Source organism: Streptopelia decaocto (genome assembly GCF_964273445.1).
Source record: "Streptopelia decaocto genome assembly, chromosome: 3".
Taxonomy (NCBI): domain Eukaryota; kingdom Metazoa; phylum Chordata; class Aves; order Columbiformes; family Columbidae; genus Streptopelia; species Streptopelia decaocto.
Window position 1 is genome coordinate 119,131,440 of NC_138656.1, and position 15,902 is coordinate 119,147,341.

Here is a 15,902-nt window from a genome sequence, read left to right on the forward strand (position 1 = left end):
GGAGCAAGCACATGCAGAGCCCTTTGTGAGCACTCCCCAAATTATTAATACTTCCAGCAAAACTATTTGGGCTAGATCAAGCATGAAGTTACACAGAAATCCATGTTATCCCACCCAATTTCATCAGAACTGTGAAAAATGCAGTTGTGATTCGTGCTAAGATGTTTAATGTTGACAGGTATAACCAAATGAGGCACGGACTCTGAACTTGGAAAAGGGAAAGGTGGTTAAGTTCTATGTAAAAAGTTACGAAACTTGTTTAGGAAGTTATATTGATAGAGGGAACTAACATTTTAAGGGTTAAGCAACTATATAATAAGGGCCTACTAACAAGCTAACATTTTAAACCACGTAATTAATATCTAGTTTAGAGCTGTATGTAACTAATTGTGCTAAAAAAAACAGGACTTCATTAAATGCCGAGATAAGAAGTTTTACAGCACCAGCTGCAACCTTGAGGAGACAAGATAGCCAAGATTTACAGCAAAAAGGGGGCACCAGTCTGGTTTTGGTCAATTTGGTAGCTTGGGTTCCAGCCAGTTCCTCCTAATGAGCCAAAGGTAAAAAGTCCACTGTGACGAAGCTGAAGGAGCCTTCATCCAAAGAGCCCTAAAGACCCTTCCTCAAATTCACCAAGTGACACTGCGCAGGCACAACAGGGGAGGGTCAAGGAGGGGACTATGGAAATGGGTATCTGAGACTCATTTTAATAAAAAGCGGGAAAGGTCATGAATATGTACAGGCGTTTCTGGGGTCATTATGAATGTGTAATACCTTATTGTATTTAAGCACACTTCTTATTGTTAAAAGTGTGCGTGTTGGGCGGAGCGAATCCTCCACGCACCCAGTGCTGTTTTGCTTATGCTCTAATGAACACGTGTTTAAGGAATACAAGGAATTGGATTAAATGTTGTTTATCCATAGAAAAAACGTAAGTTACTTATTTCAGACCAAATAAAAGAGTTATTAAACAAGTGGCACCGCCAACAGATCGGTGAAGACGGTAACTTCTGACTGGAGGGATAACTGTTTGCTATCCTGCACATTGAATTTAAAAGTATCTGACTTCACAAAGGCAACCTGGCCTGCAGGTATGTGACATTAAGCAGGTGGAAAAGCGCAATGGACATGGCTCAGGACAGCAGTTTGTCCAGACAAAGGGGCCATTAAGGGTTTAACATGCCTAGGCCTCTCTTGAAGTGCAAAAGCTGGGATACAAAAGATGTTCCGAATGCCTGAAGCACACAATGTGGGTGTTTGCAAGTATATGCTGGGGGGGTATCAGATGTTTGCCCTGTCTTTATAGGCTTCCCTCAGCATCCACAGCTGCCAGTCATCAAGCCTTGTGCCAATTTTTTAAACCTAATTTTAACTAAACTTGTTAAGTTCAATAAGCTCAGTTAAAATAAGTCTCCATGTTGTGTTTGGCAACTCTTAAGTAAATCTTATTTTATAGCTGCCTATATTCATAGGTACAAATCAGCGTAGCTCTGTCATTCCTGCAGATCAGAGCCCAGCTTCAAGCAACACTGTCACGACATAGACCCCTATTTTTTGAAGTATCGTGTGTGTGCACCACTGCTGCTCTGTAGAAAATCAGCAGCAAAGCAGGAACCTCACCCAACTCACAATTTGAAAGTCTACCATGTAAAACACCAATTAAACAGCTGGCTACTAACCTTCCCTTTAGCCAGCCAGTGTTAAATCCAGTGAGATGTCTTTAAGAACTGTTATAAAAGGCTTTAAAAGGTCCACCTTTCAAAAATATGGAGAAAGCTGGGGGACAGGGTGAAAAGCACAAGGATGTGTCTATATGAAAACTCTTAATTTCCCCATTTGCACATACCACAGCGTTGTGGAGGTTGGATAGCACCTCTCGAGCTTGCATATGGGATTTTCCTGTGCAACTTGATCTAAAAATAAGTGTGCAGGTACACGATAATCCACCTGGATTTAGGCTGGTGCTGGGGTAACTGGACCACAGACACCTCTTCCTACAAGGACAAACCGTCTCAGAGCTGCGAGGGACAAATGCCCACACCTTCCCGCATGGTGGCTTCAGTAACCTGGAAGAACATTGCTAAATCACTCTTGCTATGTGGCCAGAACTGAAAAGTTATTTAAAATAGGTTTTAAGCTAAGTTTACAATTGGAAACTATGACTGCCAAAAGCATATGAAGAGGTAAGAAGAAGATCATCAACAGGAGCAAGGAAAACAGGCAAGGGAGAGTCAAGAAGCGGTAAGAACCAGAAACATTATATGCAATTTCTCTGGTTTCTGGGAACACCAGTTCTGGTCCAGGACTCTCCTCGGCAGCTGTAAGCGCACAGAGCTCATACCCAGCACATCCAATTTAATGCAGGAGACTTTAGGAGCTCTGTCCAAGTAACATCTCCATACAATTATACCTCCAAAAAGTCATAAACGCTCCCTTTAAGAAAAAAGAAATCACATTTGCAGCCAAAATGAACTGATAATACTGCAAAGGCAGGACGGCCCTGAGCCTGCAGTCTTTTCTCTAAAGTAATTCCCATTAGAAGAAAACTGAAAGATCATGCTCTTTATTTGCAGGCCATGGAACACATGCTGTTACCTAGAAGGCCAATGCTAGGGACTTTTTGAAGAGTGTGCAAGGAGAATAAAAGCATTTCAGTCCCACCACTATGGAGATATTTATCTGTAAGAGACAGAGAGTGCGAAGCAGAGTTGGGAAGCAGCACCCAGGAGGACATGAGAAGCAGATTTTGACCATGAAGGGTGGGGGGCAGGCTGCACATAGTAAATTGTTTCATCAAATAATTGGAGGAAGGGCCAATGTCTCCTTTGGAAGACTGACAGTAAAAGTCTGTCAAAAGCAAAAACAATAGAGAATTAATTATTCTTAAGTATGAAAGGACCTAGAACTCAGGGATCTCCTGTTAATTAAAAAAAAGAAAATATCCTCAATATAGTTCCAGTTCAGTTCTTGTGAAAACCAACAGAGAGCGAGAGCACTCCCACTGCCTCTAAGTTAGTTACATCTTAAGGACACATTCCTTAAAGGCATTGAAATTCAATGGAAATTGCAGATACTCAGTACTATTTCTATTCCGTATTCAAATATCTGAGCTCACACACAATACACAAGAGAGTCTTCATCGACTTACACTGTTTCAATAGTTCTGGAAATCACAGAAAAATACCCAGCAAACTAACTAAACGTTATTAAAGGAGGAGTTTAAAGAGGGGAAGTTTAGTATTTGTTTTCACTGGTCATCCACTGGGAAAGCAGCAGAACGCAGCTCTGACATGCAAGAAGTAGAACAGGCAAAGCCTAAGACAGTCACAATTTATCTGTTCTTCTCCCTTTCTGTGAATATGACAACACTGAAAAACTAAATTTATTCTAAACTTCGCTTCTGCTGCCACATAGAGCATTTTATGAGGGATGGAAGAAAACTAAGGCTTCCCCATCCTGCCTTTCCCCCAGCATTTCGTAAAACAGGGAGTAGAAAGATCTTAAATGAGGATCTATAGGCATCCCGCTGCAGCTGCGGGACCCACAGCCTTTCTTGAAAAGTTCACAGAATCACAATGTGCACAAACCATCCATCCAGGGATGCACAAAGAGCAGCACGCTGGACAGAAACAGAAAGGAGAATGAAAGGTTTTAAATCCACCCTCCTGTTGGAGCGAGGTGCCTCGGTGTGGGCCGCTCCATCTGGCCACAATTCTAAGACCTGCAGTGTCCCAAATGGGACAAGGTGCCCACAGCCTTCACTCCAAACTCGGAGCAGCAGCAAGTCCTTTAAGGAAAAGGCCAAGCAGAGGTGACAGCTGTGACGGCCCCACAGTCACTGTCTTTTACCTGCCAGCTCAGTACTCAAACACCTATAAACTACAAGGGACATTTAAATAACTTGCAGCTTGAACCTGCCATACAGACAACTAACACCTCTGACTGCCCCACGCCACCCTGCTCCATGCTGGATCCCCTGAATTTCTCCCCTTGACACTTTCATTTTACATCAAATATTTTAAAAAAGGCTGGAGGGAGCTTCAGGCTCTAGCAAGGTAAAGGCCTGAACATTATCCCTGCACTTCATTTGCCACCCTGGGTTATTAGCCAGGCTGTTTATAAAACAAATTTTAAATGCCAGCTTTTATCTGTTACAGTTTTATTAGTCTTGAATGATACATCATATGTGCTGGACACATAAGAGGGTCGGAAACATGGTTCGCATTTTAAAATGCTTTAGTGAAAACAAATGAATTATCTTTATTAAGTGAATTGAACCTTGCTGTGTCCTCCACTGAAAGATTTCAGTGTCAGTGAATCTCTTTCCTCATTGTTCTTTTTTTTCCACCTTATGTTAGGCGAGGAAAACAAGCATTTCTGCATTTACAGCTCCCAAATGGTTTCTCAGTTTTGAATTAAAGGCTCTGTGATCTGAACTATCTGAATATACAGAAATGAAGAAAATATTCTCTATGTACTTGCAGAAGAGGCTGCTTCTCCAAAGCCGGTTTAGTGCTTCATCAGACTCCGGTTCCGTGTGCTCAGCCAAGAGTGACAACCATCACTTCACTGGTTTGACTTTATTTGAGATATTGGCAGTAAAAATGCACCACCTAGGTTCTCTTTAAGTACAAGAAATGCAGGTATTACATCAGATGGCTTAGGCTTAAAAAAAAAAAAAAAAGGTATTTATATATTTTAACCTGGTTAACAGAAAACATTTTTAACAAAACCTAAAATTTGAATCCAGGTTATGAACTCAAGTTTATAAAAGAGAGTGTAACTGCAAGAGTGGGTGGAGATGCTCCACTGCTGGTTTTATTAGCTAGCTTAGCCAACAATCAGCTTTTATTCTTATCAAAGATACAGATGCATCCATTTGCTATTAAACAGATCTGTTTTCTGCAAACTAGATGTAGCTTCCAGGCTCCAGATAAGTGGTGAATCTGGCCTGAAGCCTCCAAGTAGAGGAATTTTCATTTTAACACCTTCTTGGAGCAGTATTTAAATTGATCATCAGTGTAAACAAACACAATCTAAATGGACTGTCTTGATGGGTGTAAGCTCCTTGGAGGTACAGACTATCTCCTGTCTGCATACTTGTTCAGTGTTTAACACATTGGGGCCCCAGCTCCAGCAATGTCACTCTGATCTTCATAAGGATTTTATCAGCAATTTACAAGCAAACTTAACCTGCCGAAACAATCAAATACAAAGACACAAAAAAAGATCTGGATCTCAGTTTTCCAGTTCTAAAGCTTCAGAGAGGGGGATGATAATCCCTAAACAAACGACACATTTCAAAACCAAAGTTTTACGGAGAAAGGGGAGGTTGGAAGGAGAGAAAGAGGGATGAGCTTTGCATAGCACTGCAATGCCACAGGAAAGCGCCACGTTTAATGTAATCAAGCTCTACATTGCAGCCATATGGAAACAATTTCAGTCAATAAACAACTCCTGCAAGAAGACAGCAGAGGAACAGAAAAATCAGATACTGAGTTAGCTAGGAGGCAGGAAAAGCTAAGAAGCTTGTGTTATAAGAAATATTAATGTACAACAAAACAGGACACTCTTTTGAGTCTCTGTTACTTGCCTTAGACTTCCACAGTGCCACAGCTCAGATTGCAAAGAGTAGAAATGCCGTACCTGCTTTTACAGTGTCCTTCCCAGACCCCGGGCCTCAGTCTTGTTCCTTTTCTTCCCCCTTCCAAATGTTTCCCCAAAGCCTGTCGCTACGGCAGGTTTCCCACTCACCAGCCAGAAAGGAAGCAGATGTCCCAAACCCCAAGATCCTCACCCGACCTCTTTGCATTTTATCTGCCTGGAATGTGCAGGTTTCCAAACAGGGGCTTCCTCATGGAGCCAGTCCTTTCAAACACCTAAACACAAAACAACCAACCAACACACAAACCACCAAACCCAAAATACAACACACTTCACCTCTTCCTGACAGTGGTATTTAAACGAGGTTTGGTTTCAAGATCTTGTATTATCTTGTATCCTAAAAATCAACGGCAAAAATGCTGCCTCTCCTCCAAAAAGAGACATTCCTGGGCAATGCAGATTACAGCAGTAACATGGAAGGAGTAAAAGCTAAATTGGTTTGGGACAGGAAAAGGGAAACGCAGGGGAACAGCCAGCAAGTGAAGACAGCTGCATTTGTAACAAAAAGGTATGTTGCTATGAATAAAACAGAATTCACTTAAGTGTGACAGAGGTGTGACGTCAATATTCATCAGAATTATGCCCGTGAAACAAACTGAACTATAATTCCGAAGTGTCTTCATAAGTAGCCACTTGCAAAGGTTAGAAAGGTGTTTGTTCACTCCCAGGACCCCGTGCCATCTTCCAGCCCACACACCACGGCCACCCCAAACGCATCGCGGTTTTACACTTGCAGCCATTTAGGAACAAAAAGGTCTTGGGATGTTCCTCAAACTAACCAAAGCGCTAGATACAACAGATACACACCAAGAAAGCTAATCATCTTTTTTTTTTTAAACTAACTTTCAAGTGAAAGGGAAAAGCAGGATTACTGTGAACACTTCTCCCTTACACTGGGGCAAGATGCTTTTGTCACACAAAGTACCTTCTAATTCACCAGTAATAAAAGGATATTTCCAGCAGATCCATTAAGATTGAAACATTTGAAATCCATGCACTGAAGGGCTTTTTGCAGACGTGCAGGGTGGTTTGGTTATTTTCTTTTTTTAAAGGAGGGATTCTCCAGAAAACAAGGTCAAAACCCAAGGCCAGGTAACGTTCACATTGTGTTAACGCTCAAAAAGGGGAAAATGTGGAGAGCTGTAAGGCAGTCAGCTGGGTAGCAATCCAGGCAAACCAACAGGAGAAAAATATATGTGTGCATTCCCAGTAAACAATTAGAGAGCAGGTACTTCGGTAGTGACAGTCGGCATGTTTTAACGGCAAATATCTTGATAAAGGACTAACTTTGTTCTTTGAGATTACAAAGGTAGCCGAACAGCAGAAAAGATGTGCATTGGGCGTACGTTGGTTCTAGTGGAAATGCACATCGGCTGCTCCGTATCGACTGGTGCTTTCTGAGGGCTGTCAGTTCGCCAGTTCTTCATCTACTTCCTGGGATTGCATCATGCTAGTGTTTTTGTCACTAAATTTAAGGGCTGATGCAGTTCAACATTTTTATCGCTGCAGATAAAAATCTGTGACTGACAGCACGACTATAGGAACAGTACAGTATGATGAGGAAAGGACGGAAAAAGAAAGACGTCTGAATACCTTAACGTAGCTCAGGAAAGCAAAACACATCTGAATACAAAGGCCAATTTATAATCTAAGAAATGCAGACTGCACCTACTAAATGGCAGGCTTAACTAAGAATAATCTCAGTGTCGGCACAGCAAGGCTCACAAACGGGATTTCCCAATGCAAAGGGGCTACTGTGAACCTTTTAAATGCTGTTGCACCTCAGTATTCAGTCCGGATCAGACACAGGCCGGAACATTCTCCATTTTTGGTTTCCACGATGTTAAAAATAACCTGAGACCACGAAGAATCACCGGATGATCTGAGTGCAGGAGAAAATGCCTCAGAGTGAGACTTAAAAGCTCAACTCTGTTTCCTTATCAATTGAGTAACTTGATTACAGAGCGTAAGTACCTCCATGGCAAGAAAGTCCTGGATACTAAAGGGCTCTAATCTTGTCAGGAAAGTCATAACAAGAACCAGCGGCAGAACTTAGACAAATTCAAATGAGAAATCAGCCACTTATTTTTAACAGTGAGATGGCACCAACTACCAAGAGAAGTGATGAGTCTGAACTTACCAATGATGGACGCTCAGGGCTGGAAAGTTTTCAAATTGTTTTTAGCCAAACACCAGTTATTGGTCTCAGTTTCAGAGTAAATGATTAAAATTTAAAGCCTTGGGATAGAAAGCACATAAAATGTATCAGACAAGATTTTAATTGCCTGTTCTCACGTTAAATTTTATGAATCTCTAATATGTTAACATCATTCTACTTCTATGGACGAGGAAATTAAAGAGGGTGGGAGAAGTTTCAAGTTCAATAAGTTCCCTCTTTTTCAGACTGCTGTACTATTCACTAAACAGCACCGTTCCACCAAGCAGATGGAGCCTCCGCGAAAGGCAAACAGAGAACAACCGATGGTGATGTCTGGAAGCCACGCGTAATACAACTTAGTGGAGAAAACTGTTATCAGCCCCTTACCTCTCCCATCTGAGGCATGAAAAAAATCAGTATTCACTTAAATAACTAGTTCTTACTCTGTGTAAATACACTTACGACATTGATGTTTGTACCAGCGAGAGCAGCAGCATGCACTTCCACCCAGCCAAGAATCTTCAAATACTTGACGAACGTGAAAGCATCTCAACAGCCCTGAAAGGCTTCTTTTCGTATTACACGCTGGAACGCAGGCGGTCAAGAAGTTTGCCCTGGGTCATAAAGTAAGACCTACGGCAGAGCCTACACACGAGAGCCCAGCGCAAGCTCATTGCCAGGAAGAACTTTCCTTTTCAACATTTCAATGCGACTTACACGTCAGAGCTGCTGCAAACCCAGTTGCTCCGACTCCAAAACCCTGCCTGTTAAATCACAAAGAGATTTCTAGTGAAAGCTGACATTGTAATCGGAGAATCTGCTCATGGCAGAGAAACTGTCCAAAATAAAGGTCAGAATAAAGATCCAAGCAGAAACAGCGCTTGTATTTTATGAACTAACTAAATGCTTTCTGCTTCCATTAGTATTACAGCACCACTGAAGGAACAAAAAGCAGATTCAGTGCTTCCTTCAGAGCTCCTAAGAAACGGGCAGCTCGAAATGCAGGAAATGACTATATGCTACACTTCCCGATTGATAGGGCATAGGCTTATCAGAATCAAACTGCCTGTTCACAAGGCTCCCTGCAAGAGTAGCCTACAGTATTGTTTCAGTAGCAGTTGTTTTACTACTGAACTTAACATTCAACATAATTTTTTTAAGAAAGTGAAGAGAAAATAGACTTCCTAAATATTAAGTTCAGAAGTAGGGAGAAAACCAATGCCAGGAATTCAGGGCAAGCAAGATTCAGCTGGGGGTAGAGCCAAACATAATATATTTTGTATGCCTGGCTTGTAAATGACTTTCCCAGCCCAATATCAAGACCTTCATATAAATTTAATGTAGCCTAAATAGATGTCTTATAAGCACGGAGAACAAAAGAATGCCACCTCCATGCATGAAGCGGGTAATAAAAATTGTTTCCTCTGGCTGCAAGAAACTCTTCAGTAGATCTGGAAACAAAACTCTACCCATTGGGCAAATAGTGACTGGAGGACGTTCTCACCAACACACCACAGGCATATATACAACGAATACATAACAGAATTAATTTTGGTGTACACATATAAATAACCTGATGAAGGGCCACGCTTAGTAATGAGTTTCAGGCGATTAGCTGCACTGAAACCAACGTGAAATGCTGAAGTAACCATTCCTAGAGGAGCTCTGTAGGAGAAAGAGTTAACCGACCTTCCATACCTTCTGGTTGGCTGCACAGGAAAGATAAAGCGGAATACACTCCGTCAGAAGCGCTGCACTACGGCAGCTCCCAGTTTTAAGAGCAGGCTTTAACTTCAGACTCTGCTTTGAGCTTTGCTCGAGAACTGGGAAAGGTAAATCTGCACACACGCGGGCAGAATAACCAGCCAGGGATTCTTTTTTTAATTCTTAAAAAAAGGTGCATCAAACCAGTAATTGTTCAACTTTTTGGTGTCTACATTAACAAGGTGCTGAATCAAAACAATAACAAACGTGCATGTGCATTCCTGAGATAAGATTTGATGTTCCACACTGAAAAACTCCTATTAAACGAAGCAGAAGAAAGGCTATGCAAGAAAAAGGGGCATCCCTTACAGTCTGGTTAGAAAGTTTACCCCACAGCACCTTTGGCCTGATAGGGAGGGGGGTGGAAAAAATCTAATGAATTTAAAAGCATTAAAATTAACTGAACAAATAAGGATGGCAAGTGTCAAAGCACAGAAGTCAATGGAACATGGGAAATCCTCCCATCGCTGTAAGAAAATCTTATTGAGCGCATTAGACAACCAGCCAATAAATTCCTTATATGGGTAATATATACTAATATATCACAGATATAAAAGTGTAATAGACAAAGCCACGTTCAAGTGCCACTGACTCAGCATGTGACCTTGAGTGAGTCACTTGGCCCTTACGCCTCAGTTTCTCTATCTGTAAAATACTGATACCCCTGTAAAGCACCTGAAGATTTACAAACGAAGGTACAAAGTATTGTTTTATCAGGAGGAAGACAGTGGCTCGGCCACAACGAATCAAATGTGAAACATCAGAGCCATTCTCCACTAGCACCCCACAGAAGTTATGGCCATAAATCGATCACTTCTGATTAGGCTGGGCTTTACGATGCAATAATTGCGATAGCAGTGGTTTCATAACTGTGAAACGAGCACTTTGCTCAGCAGCGCATTATGCAGGAAACCTGCACAAACGAGCTTGGGTAAACCCGACTGCAACAGCAAAGAAAAGCAGCATCCCAAACACAATATACTTTTTAAGGGTATCTATCATAAAAGCTTCTCCACATGTTTTTAGGGTCCCAGGTTAACCCTGTATAAGCACCCAGTTGAGCAGGAGGAGAGGGGAAGGAAATCAAACAATGCCGTGTTTAAAGAAAGACCAGATTTCAAGTGAATGTGCCTCTTTTTAGCAGTCACGACACAAAAATAAATGTGTTTCTCACAGTTACAAGATGAAATTTTCAGTTGGCCGGCGACTACAGAGCCGATTCTCTGCTTCTTTCTGTGGACCACATGACTGCCTCAATACATAAGACCATTTTCTGTGCCAACTTGAAATGAAGACCACATAGTTAATAGTTTGCAACCTCCTTTCCCCCAGAAGATCTTCAGAGTTGAGTAATAAAATTCCTCACATGATTTCAATGAGAGGGTTCACTTGTCAGAGGCTGTTTCAAGATAGTATCATATGTCAGGGAGGTGCTGTTCAGACGCAGCTTTCCAACCCTGTGTTTTCAAGGCTCGACTGAAAATGAAAAAAAACCCACCAAACTTCAGGCTATAAAGTTCGAAACTGGAAGAAAAATAAACTCTTTACATTATTTTTTAAATGTGGAAGTTAACCAGTTAAAGAGAGAGGAAGAAAAACTGATTAAAGCCCTGACAAACCCTGGAGATCACAGACTCATTACTAGTTCTGCTGCAGACTTTGTGTACGAACCTGGGCAAGTTAATCCCTCTCCACCTTGGTTTGCCACCTGGCAAATGAAAAACAACGCTTCCTTTTCATATCCTGTTATTCTTGCTTGTATTGTTCCCCAAATGAAAAGCATTTGTCAAAACACTTATCTTTAGCATTAACACTGAAAATTGCATTCATACCTAACACACCACCCATTTGCAAGGCTGAGTGTTCAAATATGAGCTCTTCATATTCTTTGCTACCCAGCCATCCTGATTTTATACATGTCAAAAGCGAGTTTTAGTCAGTACAGGAATATTAGAATGCAAAATGCAACTTTTCAAATAATCCTACATATAAAACCAGCCTAACGGATATAACTTAGACCCCCAAAAATTCAAATTCTCCTCATTATCTCCTAAAAATCCCACTATAACCATGACATTGGTCTCACTTCATTGATAACTCAAAGGTAATATTATTAGCATCGGCATCATTAAAGCCCAGTCCCATGAGAATGTGTATACGGATCCAGTGCCTGCTCCATTAAAATTGGTATAAAGTGAAATCAACTTCAGTGACTTTAGAAGAAGTGTCAAAGCTGCATAAACTTATGGGTAGAGGAAATAAAGGCATGGGGTTTTTTTGCAGTAGCGTTCTTAAGATGACAGCATGCTTTCAAGTGTTTGATTTCAAAACCTAAACTTTGCAGCACATGAAAAATATTTGCCACAGATTCCAACACTGTAATGTGTCATTCTGTAGTGCCCCTAAAAGTTCTGCACAGAAATCACTGTAAAGTTGCTGTCTTTAGATTAAAACATGCTGCTAATTCATGCAAATTGGTTTATTTTCTATCATACACAACCAAACATCTTTGGAAATGCCTGTATGGAAGGGGCAGCACAGCATTCTTCCCTTCTCATGTTTCCGTTTCATTAATTCTTCCAATTCCCCGCCCAAACATCGTATCCTAAAGATCCAAACTTCACCACTCCCCCACTGACATCCAACAAAAAAAAGAACCATCCCAAAAGTTAATGGTAGAACAATTATTGACATTCATGCTTATTAAAAATTTAAAAATTAGTTTAAAATACAAATGTTAGAACCCCACTGTCTTCCCACCTCCAGATAGCAACGAAGAAACATATCAAACGCCTCTATCAATGTATGGATTATCACTATAAAGTAAGCACTTCATAATAATTTAATTTTCAAAACGCTGGCCAGACGTGAACTTTTAATATCCTTTTGAAGGAGACCAGGAAGACCCCCACAGAAACTGCCTTACAAGTAAGCTTTCCGCAGCTGATACCAGTTACTAGTTCTGTGGAATTATCAGAATCACAATGCTAAAGAGATGCACATTTTCTAGAAAGGTCAACAAACAGAAAGGAATTGCTCAAGACCACTCAGTGAAGTACTTATAAGAGATAAGCAGGCCTCATCCACCCGTGGTTTTCTTGCAGATTTCCTTACCACTGTCTAAAAATCCTGCAGTTTCACCTGTGGTAGCATTCCTGTAACCCAGCTGGCAGCCTGCATACCACAATGTTGTCTAGACCTGCTCTGAACGGAGCTGGATGACACAGGAGTAAAAATGCTGATGCCTCTTCTGGTGCTCGCGCTGGTGCTAAAGGAACCAGAGGAGGAAGAACAGACATCGCTGAGTAAAACACGAGTTCCTTGTTCCCAGTCTCATGCCGGGGCTCGTCAGACGATTCTGTCAAGCGTACAGAAAGTTGTGGCTGTCACAGGGCTAAAATAGAATCTTCAGATAAGGGAAAAAGAGCGTTCCCAAACCTCAGTTTGCAGATAACAAATGCATCCCTGCACAGATAACATATTCCATCCCTTTCTCACTTCTCCCCTACTTCCCTCCCCCATCCCCATCTCAGAGATGTTTCCTTTGCAATTTGGAAGAGAAATGGCAAAAAGGGAGATGCAAAACACAGAAATAAATTAAGTTTGTTCTCTGCTGTTGACAGATTTGGCCCTAGCATGATGGGAGAAAAAAAAATGTCAAGAGTGATAAATCCATATATACCTACTCCAAACTACACCCGACATCCCAAGGGACACGGTATAATGGTAAATAAATATAGATGCAGTTCCTACTAATGAGGCAGGGTACAGCAAGGCCAAAGAAAATGCAATCATCTCGGGGAAAAAACTGCACAGGACTCCTCCTCTCCCATCCATGGAGGAAATCAAATGCCAGCTGCACCATCCCAGGAAGGAAGCAGAGCCTGTACCTGATGAGCCCTGCAGAAATGAGCTAGTCATATCACGGGACGCAAGCCGGCACTTCGGGGTTTCGCCAGCCCACGAATCGGCTGCAAAGCACAATCCCTCTCTCCGATACGATAATTTGTACGTGGTACCATTCATGCAAATTGTAGGGTTTTTTCTTTCTTTCTCCCATCCCCGTTAGTTTGAAGCAGGGGCACGTAGCTGGTGTCTGTCACATCTGTTCCGACACTGCTCTCAAACGTGTGTCCTGGCCATCGCTTTAACGCTTTCCTCCCTACAAAGTTTAAATCTTCCCAGCTTCAGTACATTTTGTACTTAAAAGCCACTTATCAGTACTCCCAGCGTTACTTCAGCAGGAGAATAAATTCAGATATACCCGACTCCACAGACAAAACAGCAAACATACAATCTTCATTTCCTCTTCCTTCTTCCCCCCACCCCAAAAGGCATTTTTTTGTCCCTAACACGAAAGGACTGGGAAAAACAACACACATGACCAAAGCTTTTTCAGACCTATCGCAAAGAAAAAAATGCTTTCCGGAGAAGTGCTGTGCAAACATACCAAGAGACACTCTTAAAACTGGAAAAAAAAACCCAACCCATCATGCAAAACTGAGGTTGAGGAACTCAGCTCGGTCTGTCTCGCATGTGTATTTTTCACCCCAAACCAGTCGCTTCTTGTTTTGTTTTAACCCCGAATCAAAGCAAAACGGTTCAGCGACATTCCCTGCCGCTTCCTCCAACCGGTCCTGGGGTCAAACACGCTGTTCTTCCAAAAAAAAAAAGATGATCCCGGCGCGGGTATAAAAACATTTACACCCCCTCCCCATCTCTTCCCAAGAAGTACAAAATAAACAAGCCTATGACACCCCACCCAAGCTCTCCTCGCACATTTTGGGAATGACTTCCCTCCGGGTCCTCCTCCTCCCCCACCCGTTCCCATGTTAAAACTCTCCAGCAACAAGACACCCTTCGCATTCACGCCTTTCCCTTCCCCAAAAACGCTCCCTCAAAGCCCCGGGAGCTGCAACAGCTCTCACCCTCCTCATCGCGCCGCTTCCCAGCCCCGGGATCCAGCGGGGTTGGGCTCACCCCGTTTCCCCCCTTTCCACAGGCACAAAGCACCGGCGCTCCCCTAAAAAAGAGCCCCCAGGGCGGCCCCACAGCCCCCCAGTCAGGGCAGAGCTCCCCGGGAAAGCGGGTTCGATCCTCAGAGAGCACCGGGCTCCATCCCCGCGGGGTCGGAGCCTTCCCCAGCCAAACCATGGCCGGGTCGGGGCAGTTTCTCCCCGCCCGAGTTCCCAGGGACACGGAGCGGGGGGACCCCCCAGCACCAAACTCAGCAGCGAACAAAACCCGAAACACCACAAAAAAAAAAAAAAAAAAAGAAAGAAAGAAAATCAATAAAAATAAGCACCCACCCAGGTTGATGGGACTCCGCCACCACTAGTCCGTCACCCCCGCACCCAGGAGACGGGTGAAAAAAATAAAAAGGCTAAATAAATAAACGGCAGGAAGGCAGGAACAACGATGGAAGGCTCTTCCTTAAAGCCCAAAGGCTGCCATGCCCTCCCGCAGACCCCCGCAGCAGCAACCCGGGGACACTTTTCCTCCTCCCCCGCTCCGGGCCGCCCAGATTAACCCGCAGCCGCGGCTCGAACTCTGGCCGGGCTGAGGGGCTGCCCCTGCCCGCCCCCGGCCGCCCCCCGCCCCGGCTTCCCCCCTCACGCACATCCCGCGCTGCGAGGCGAGGAAACCCGCTCTCCGCCGCGGCTCAACTCCCCTCAGGCAGCCGCGGTGCCGGCTCAGGGGGTCCCCCCTTCCCGCCGCACCCCCTCCTCCCTCCAGCCCACCCACCCGCCCGCCCCCTCCCCTCACAAGGGCCGCTCTCCCTCCCCCCCGGCTTCCTCCCCACTCACCTCTGGGTGCTGGCGGCGCCTCCACCTCACCATGGAACGGCAGGACTGGGGGGGTCCCCCCGCCCGCCCCCGCCCCAGCGTGAGGGGAGATTAACGGGGGCGCAGAGGGAGGAGAACAATGGGGGGGAGGAAATCCCTCGGCCGCCAAGCCCCCCTCCCCGGCTCGCTCTCCTCCTGCCGCTCCCTCCTCCCCGCTCTCTCCCTCTTTCTTTTTTTTTTTTTTTTTTGGCTCAATCACACCAGACTGACTGTCTTTGTCTGTCTGACAAGCGCCATGTTGATATCAACATCCAAGCTCCCACCTGCTGCAGCTGTGAGACCCTGGGACTTGTAGTTCCCCCCTCCCCAGGGTGACGGGGCGAGCGGCCGCGCCGGGACTACAACTCCCAGCATGCCTGGCGGCGCCGTACGCCGATAGAGCGCGGGGCGAAGCGCGGGGCGGACTACAACTCCCGGCATGCCTCGGGAGGGAGGGGCGGGCTCGGCCATGACTTCATCCTGGGCGGGGG

General features: G+C 44.0%; 1 protein-coding gene across 15 annotated transcripts in view; it reads right to left on the minus strand.

Annotated features, from left to right (window-relative positions):
• HMBOX1 (homeobox containing 1) overlaps positions 1-15,709 on the minus strand; it is a 136,957-nt gene extending 121,248 nt beyond the window's left edge. For 14 of the 15 annotated variants that reach the window (XR_014183524.1, XM_082047562.1, XM_082047553.1 and 11 more), the window contains exon 1: positions 15,394-15,709. The gene's annotated coding sequence lies outside the window, so the exon portion shown is untranslated. Of the gene's footprint in view, positions 1-14,895; positions 14,921-15,393 lie in introns of all 15 variants that reach the window. The other variant, XM_082047557.1, reaches the window with a different exon arrangement.
• Between the last annotated feature and the right edge of the window lie 193 nt (positions 15,710-15,902).